Genomic DNA, 9,217 nt, shown 5'->3' with positions numbered 1-9,217 from the left:
ACGGAGCGGTCCGTTACCAATATAGCTCAATATTTTCGGTCAAATCTCCATTCAATTAACACGGGGAGTTGTTGCTTTGCCCTCACTCATATTTTACAAAAGTGCGACCATTTCTGAACATCTAACCTAGCTATAATTTTAGGTCATGTTAGAGAAACATATTTACTAGAAGTTTGGAGAATAAATTAAATATTGGCTGGTTATTTTTCACACAGTGAAACTAGGCAAGTGTCCATTCTTCCAACATACATCATTTGTAGAGGTCACGCGTCAATGGTGAGAGCACTGTGTATGGTGTATAGGAAAACGGACAGTAACTGCAGTATGCATGTGATGAAGTACTGGCGATGTATGGTCTATTCTCACCGCAGTACATATCCCGCCCAACTCAGCCATTTATCGATTAAAGAGAAAAGAATTAAACACCTGTTTGGCTTTTGAAAAGGAAGAAAAACAAAGATTAAGTTTTCTTTAACAAACACATGAATATTCCGGGTCTACTGTATTGTTTTAGAGTTAATTGCCTCCTATGGACTCAGATGTAACTTTTAACACTGTTAAAAACGGTCCCTTTTGTTTACATAATGAACCATTGTGACCAAACGCAATGACGTGTGACGCTATAATTTGGACCATATGTGTAAAACAAATAAGGCTACCCATACCATTTTACACGTTTGCATTTCATTAAATATTTTTCGATTTATTTTAAAAAGTATTTAGGGGGAAAGTTGTGGACCCTATAGTATGAGTATGTTTTATGATTCTGCAATGTTTCATGCAATGTAATTTGTTACATTTGGTTAAGCTTATATTTAGAATGTCCAAATTCATAAACGCAGAAATCTTTTCTATGCACATTCATTTTTAAAGATGGCGCATTATAAATGCTTATTATTATTATTTTATTATTATTATTATTATTATTATTATTATTATTATTATTATTATTATTATTATTATTATTATTATTATTATTATTATTATTATTATTATTATTATTATTATTAAAGTTCATTTGGTTAAAGTGAATAGCCATGCCGGGGTGTAATCAATGTTCATTCTATAACGGGCAATGTTTTGTTACGTTTTGCGCGGAATTTGATTTTTCATTTTAAAATGGTTAGTTTCATTTCAAGAAACTTGATTTTAATTATTAATGTGTAATATCATTACAACTAATGACATGTTCCACAAGGTTTGTCAATGAAGTCAGGATTGAAACAGCTTATCCAATTCCAATAAATCGATTATAATTAACAGAATCAATGCGCGTAAAAGGTCTGTTTTAATGCGAGGATTGATGCGGAAATTACGGACATGTCCCGCGGATACCTCTGTCACAAAACGCATAGTCTCCTCAGTCCTACATAATAAGATACGAATTTGTTGCAACAAATACAAAAACATGATAGGCTCTTTGATTTGTAAAGAACTTGTTCACAATATAATATCATGGTGAGGGAGCCTATGTGCGTTATTGGACGAGTCTTCCGGTATTTGGTCGTATGCCCTTTCTTAATTACATGTATAAAGGGTAATCAAAAAAAATCTTACTCTTTTATGCATCATTTTGTACATAATGGTTATGATATTATGTTATTTCAAGTTCTCGTAGTTATATGGTAACAATGTTATGTCTCTTGTGTGTATTTTTAAATATGTTGATTACTTCTTTTATATCATGGGCAGCAAGGGAGAACAGTGCTGGTCACTGATTGCTTAATAAATAGAAACATAAATAAAATAAATAAATAGACTAAGATAACAACGCGGACTGTATCAACGTGATTGGTACCCATTAGTTTCGCTGTTATTGAAAAACCTGTTTCATGCAAATACAAAGTTGGATCCTCTTCATAGTGTTATGACATTTTATAGCACTCAGCTAAAATTAAGCTGGGGTAGTATCATCGTATGTTACATTTCGACATGGCAGTCTTACACATAATCACCGGAAAGTGTAAACTGATGGATACCAATCATTTTGGTGCACTTTGTAGAATTTCAATAAAACTATAGATCATGTCTTCATGTATGTTATTGATAAATAAAATACATATATTTTGCGGTGTTACAGGGGAACTTGTCTGTCATAACGTATTTTATTTGTTTTGCATCAAATTGATCTAATCTGACTTACACTTCATTAAAGTACAGAGTGAGTCAAAATATATGTACCCAACCTTTCCGAAATCATGGACACACTAATAAAAATAATAGAATGTTGTTTTGTCCTTCAGAAATTGGTTTAATTTAGAAATTGGTTGATTTAATCAAAGGATATGGTATTAATTTAATAAAGTAGCCTACTCTTCATTTCCATGTCAACACACGGAACAATAATTGTTGAGCAATGCTTGGTGCCTATAGCTTTTGACATACATGCTATGGTCGACAACAACGAAGCTGGTATACCAGAATAACATCAATGCTCAGATAGGAATCCTTAATTTCTATAATATATTTTTGGAAATCATTTTGTACATGACTGATTTCTTATAGAATTACTGACATTACTGAATTGCTGACAACGTGATACTGGTAGTCTACAGTGTTTTATTAATGATTATCATCATGATCATGTAATATGTTCATATGAAATGTAAGACTCTATTAACTATTATTGTCATTAACATATTGAAATTAGAAGTTCCAAATCGGTTTATCTGCGAATATATCATCAAAAACACTGTCGAAATACTCTCAAACGTGTCAAGACGAATAGGTATCATATGGAATGATTATTCACTGAAAACTTAAACTAGTCAGGCAGTTGCTTGACTAACTTAAAGCTAGTCAAGCAGGTTAGTCCAGCCCGCCTGACAAACCTAACATTAGTCAAGCCCGTAGCTCAAGCTCGTCCAGCCTGCTGGACTAGCTTGCAATTTTGATAAGCTAGTCAAGCCTGCTTGACTAACGTGTAATGCGGTGCTTGACTAGCTTACAATATCGATGGCTTGACTAGCTTTAGGTTAGTCTAGCCTGCTTGACTAGCTTAAGGTTAGTCAAGCCGGCTTGACTAGCTTTAGGTTAGTCAAGCCAATGACTTGCGTAACGTTCATTTCACAATACTAAATTGCGCAACCGCTTTGCACGTGCATGTTCAACATATTATAGTAAATTGCTTTGAAATGGCTACCCCGCTATACGTAGTTGTCTAGTAATAGTTAAATAATATTATCGGAATGGAAAGTTTAGGATTGACAACCTGGCACTTGCATCATTGTTAACAACACTACTGTTTATATTTGTAAAAGCTTTCTGATGGTTTTTAATGTAATTATATTTTGGATATTCAAATGCGATTACAAAGTTTAAAATCTAAGGTAAGCATACTAAACATGATAAGTACTAATACAGGGTGTCCCAGAATGATTTGTACCGTGTTTGCAAAAATAACTAAAAATAGAAGACGGGCAGTGTATCTATTTTTGATACCAGCATTATAATGTTGGACATGTCTCCTACTTATTCTGTTAATTTCAGCACGCTACCTTTATTTGTTTTGGCGTGGCATGCAATAATGTAAAATCGATGAAAAACGACTCGCATACCTTTGAAAAATGGCACGATACGATTAAATGAAGAACGTGGGATATTTGGCACAGCATTTCGACGACAACTACTGTTGGGGTCACGCCTTTAAGCTTGCCGGACAGCTGCAATGTTCGCTCTAGTTCTTACAGTCTTACGAGCACCTGAAGCTTCACTCTGCCGATTTCTGACAGTTCCGTGCTCGTCAAACTTCTTTACGTTATACACTATCGTCTAATGAATCTTCTTTGCGTCTCAACATAGCTGCCGGTTTGCCAGTAAGTTTTTGAAAGAAATTCACGCTACTGTACAGTAAATTGAGGAGCCGTCTTTTCTGTACCACAACCAGTTCGATCTCTGCAAGCATTTCAAATGACATGGACCTCACACCACATTAACTATATTTAAAACTACCGCCAAAGAGAGAATGAGATTAAGCCACAAATCCTTAATTCCATATAATGATTGCTTCGTAACGTCATAAATAATAGATAGATATCGGCTATTTAGTGGAAATATGAACAGGGCACAACTAAAATACCTGCATAACTTTTTTCAAATAACTTTGTGCTGAACGGTTAGTAATGTTACAGATTTTCAAAATAGGTTGCGTTGTCAAAACTTAGAATTCACCATTTTTACGCAATCTTCTATAACTTATACTAGAAACGTCCAATTTTTAAAATCTAAAAAATCTGAGAAAGCTAAATATATGTAGAACTAAAAATGCAAGACAATTTGACCATTCAACATGCCCTTCATACCTAAAAAATTCCATCTTTCCCGGTACAGATCATTCTGGGACACCCTGTATTATGTTCCATGATTTGTGAGTGCCTCCGTGGTCTAGTGGTGAGTGTATAGGGTTTGTAATCTCCAGGTCCGAGTTCAATTCCCAATGAAGGTAAGTGGTCATAAATGTGTTGTCATCATGATTACCAGGCAAGAGGATTTTCTTTAAGTAATATATCAGTTTCAAAACGCAAAACTATGAGAATAAATCCCACCAGACAAGATAAACATCCACATTTGTCTCTTTTTTTTCAATTTTTTTACCAGTAACATGGTTTGCAGCAAGCTAGTCAAGCAGCTGCATGACTAGCTTAGAACTGCTTGACTAATCTGGACTAACTTAAAGTTAATCATAAACTAGTCGAGCGACTAACCTAACATTAGTCAAGCAGGCTTGACTAACGACCAAGCTAGTCAAGCAAGTTAGTCGGGCCGGCTCGACTAACGTCAAGTTGGTCAAGCACGTTAGTCAAGTAGGCTTGACTAGCCTTACGTTAGTCAAGATGGGCACCATCTGGACTAACTTTACGTTAGTCAAGCTGAAAGTTAAGCAATTAAAGTTTTCAGTGTTGTACAAACCATGCATAGCTCATAATGACAAAACAGCGTGTTTCTATCGAATATCCGTGATTCCGTGTACACATTGGTTACCATGTTTTACACTAAAAGTGGTAGATTCATCAAACTTACCACATACAATAGACAATATGTTATCATGCACTCATAAGACATGGGGAATACCCACATGAAGTGTTGAAATGTGACAGAATGGTCTATTAAGGGACCACGGGGTTTTAGGATTATAAAAAGGTGCAAGCTTTAGATTGCTCTTTGCAGAATATCATGAGAGTTTGTAAACTTTATACGTGTTGGTACTCGTTGTGCTTCAACATGAGGTACATTTGAACCAGTTTATATAGCCAATAATGTGTTATTTCAATACAGCAGCGAAGGAGATTTTGAGTACAAGAATGTGCTCCTCATCATCAAAGGATCAAAGTTCTCCCGTCGACTGATGCAGTCTGGTTTTTAAAACAACACATTTGTCAATAAAGTGGAGCATTGGAGAAAGAGAGTGATTGGTGAAAGAAACACCATTTTTTGGAGAACTGCGCAAGGAGTTAAGTGTTAGGATGAAGCACCACCATTTCTGTGCAAGGATGTTAAATGCGCAAGGATATATAAAATGTAAGTGTACAATGGACATCGCTGATTCTTGCAGGGCACGTGAATAAGGATATACACATCAGCCGGCCTGAACATTGCAAGAACTCTATGATCGCCAAGAAGAAGACTGCTGGTGAAGGGGGGTATAAGCCATAAAATTCCAGAAAAAGGTGGCTTTTAGCACTTACATTGAGGTGAAAAGCAAATTTTCTCTCTCATATGCTTTTTTGTTCCACTCAAATCGGGCATTGGGTTCCCAAGTTATCGTCAATTTTAGTTCGTCAATGTACGCAAATGCAAGTCTAAAAACAATAATAAACAAAGAAAATAAGATCTTGTAATTTCGTTTGTTTTTTATTGTTTTTCATCCAGCTATATTTAACAATTTCTCCTTTAAAATTCAATAACTCTTTAAAGGAGCACATTACAGGCCTAGAAACAGTGTCAACATTTAAATAAATTCAAGTACCTTAGGAATCAGTATGCAAAATTGTATTGATGCATGAAATAATTGGCATAATATGCAAATTAGGTGTTTCTAGGTTTTAAAGGCGTTTTTCTCGAATGGATGTTTGACGACAAATCCCAGGGTTTTTCTCGTTAACGGAAAGTAGTAGGAGGCTGTATGTAATCCGGATATGTTCTTCTGGTAACCATACTGCAGTGCGTAATAGAGCCCTTTTTTACAATTTGTACTCAATTTTTTGTGGCGGTACGATATGTTTTGAAATTTTGCCCGATTTTTTTTTTAAATTTTCGCACCTCAAAATGACACTTGAAGTGTTGAAATCTCAAAAAAGGGCTCTGTTACACACTGTAACATACTTTGTTGTATGTATTGAAGAAAAACAATCATTCAAATAGCTTATCGTTTTCCCAAAAAACTCCAAGATGGCCTCCCATTATTATGCAAATGAGATTACCTTTGATCTTGAAATTTTATATTTTGTGTCGTCTTTACATAAGTACCCATTAACCATAAGGGGACCAACATAGGATGTAAAATGCAACAAATAATATGGTTTACCCCTCCCCATAAGTATTTTTGTGGGCCTGAGAGCACATCAGACATATTGAAGTGCATTCTGAATACGAGGAGTGTCCTTCTGAAATTTGCAATATAAACTACGCAAAAAAGTTTCTTTATGGTTACGTTTGCTAAATAATCGCATGTGGGAGATTGTCCTGCGCATTTTGACACCTCAATCACTACCCTACGACACACCTGAGAAAACATATGAATGTTTAAGTAACATGAGGTCGAAAATTAAAATTTCAAAGAAGCCTATTCAATGGTTTTAGAGCTGATTCACTGATCGAAGACGGTTTCATTATTCCCGCCTTTTCAATTTGAATTTAAAGCATTTTCCTTGATGCATGTTGGATAATTCTTTGCTTATTGTGCAGATGAATGATAAAGAACAAAGGTGAGTGGGTACTAAGACATTTACGTTTTGAGAGATGGGTTTGGAAAAGGGATTCAAAACAGGTCATCATGATTACAGCAGTATCAGCAGAGAAATACTGTATGTTCAATATGTTCCCAAAAGAGAAGGAACTGAGACGCTCGAGTGGCCCTCCAGAAGCTCTGATCTTAACCCGTTGGAGAACCTTTGGGATCAGCTCAAGAGACGAGTTGAAAAGAAGATAAAGGCAGATACAACTCTGGTGGGATTGCATCGCATCGTTATCAACGAGTGGGACGGAAAGTAACATTCGACGGCTCATTAGGAGCATGAGACGCCGCGTAGCTGTTGTAAGGGAAGCCAACGGTGGACACACAAAGTACTGAAAGAAAAAGAGATTAATCTCAAATGAAGTTGGAAGCCGCGGCAGTATGATGCCTGAAATGTGCTCAGCAAGTTAAAAAAAAATGTTATCTGCATGTTTTTTTTTTGTGTGTTCTTTTATGCTGAAAACTTGAATAGGCTTCTTTGCAATTTTTATTTTTCGACCTCGTGTTATTTAAACATTCATATCTTAGGGTAGTTATTGAGATGTCAAAATGCGCAGGACAATCACCCGCATGCGATTATTTAGCAAACGTACAAAATTAGTCACTAGATTTTAATAGTGGGTAAATTTCCTAACCATAAAGAAACTTTTTTTGCGTAGTGTAATAGAAATTTTGTGACAAATTATTATTATTTTATATTTTTGATATTTAACAGTACTCAAAGTAAACGTTATAACTCTAATGATATGTACTTAAAATCTATTTAACTGGGAGGAAATGCCGTCCATCATATTAAAAGTTTGACCATTTGTATTGAAAATATACATTTCCTTAACAAAAAGGCCTGAAATTTGCAGTTTTCTTCTTCATTACGAAAAGTCAAACTTGTCATAATGATGGACGGCTTTCCTCCCAGCTACATACACTTTACATATATCATTAGATTGAGACAGTTTACATCGAGAACTGATAAATATCAAAAATTTCAATTTTTGATACCTTGCTATAAAATCTCTATTGTATTGCGAAATAAAAAACAATCTGAATTATTTGATATCAGATATCCTCGTATTCAAAGTGCAGAGTACTGGGGCATTGATTGGTCATCCCAGATTTAATAATAAATAAATAAATAAATAAATAAATAAATAAATAAATAAATAACAAGTATACTTTACAAGTGACTAACTTTGGAATTTAGAGTGCTCAAACCCATTACAGGTGAGCTATAGAAACAAATTCAAAGTTAGTCACTTGTAAAGTATACTTGTTATAATACGCCCCCACTATTTTTAGTGGTTGAGCACTCTCGACTACTTTTGGAGTAGAGACTGTTCTGGTTGGCTTGATTTGTCATTTTTTCGACACCACAGAATGTATATACTTGTATAAACATTCCTGTAAATTTGAAATCATGACAAATTATCCGTCTGATGATCGGTTTACCCAATGATCGTAAGTGAGGGTATTCCGTGAAACTTTAAGTAACGGTTGCCTTGCCAGAGGTCTATACTTTGAATTTGTTTCTATAGCTCACCTGTAATGGGTTTGAGCACTCTAAATTCCAAAGTTAGTCACTTGTAAAGTATACTTGTTATAATACGCCCCCACTATTTTTAGTGGTTGAGCACTCTCGACTACTTTTGGAGTAGAGACTGTTCTGGTTGGCTTGATTTGTCATTTTTTCGACACCACAGAATGTATATACTTGTATAAACATTCCTGTAAATTTGAAATCATGACAAATTATCCGTCTGATGATCGGTTTACCCAATGATCGTAAGTGAGGGTATTCCGTGAAACTTTAAGTAACGGTTGCCTTGCCAGAGGTCTATACTTTGAATTTGTAAATAAATAAATAAATAAATAAATAAATAAATAAATAAATAAATAAATAAATAAATAAATAAATAAGTAAGTAAATGATGGTTAGTGTGTCTGATCTGCTCTCAGGCCCCACAAAAAACGTCTCTATCCGAGCCCTTAACTACATTCAAAACGTGTATTACTCAATATAGTCGAGTAAATCTAAACAAATTATTGGTGTGAGACACCACTAATAATAGAAACATAATTTTTTTCACTGTTATGCACTTTAGAGATATCTGCTGAATACCGTACCAGGTCGTATCGTAAGGTAGTTTTTGGCGGGAAACGTCATACAGGAGTCAACATTTCAAAAATACAGTAGTCAAAAAGAAGTAAACTCATGTTTGAGGGGCTGTAACTTGAGATCTGTAAGGAATCTGCTACAAATGAAAACAC

Source organism: Amphiura filiformis, chromosome 2 (assembly GCF_039555335.1).
Source record: "Amphiura filiformis chromosome 2, Afil_fr2py, whole genome shotgun sequence".
In the NCBI taxonomy this organism is placed as follows: domain Eukaryota; kingdom Metazoa; phylum Echinodermata; class Ophiuroidea; order Amphilepidida; family Amphiuridae; genus Amphiura; species Amphiura filiformis.
The sequence above is the reverse complement of the archived record's forward strand: the minus strand, read 5'-3'. Positions refer to the sequence as shown.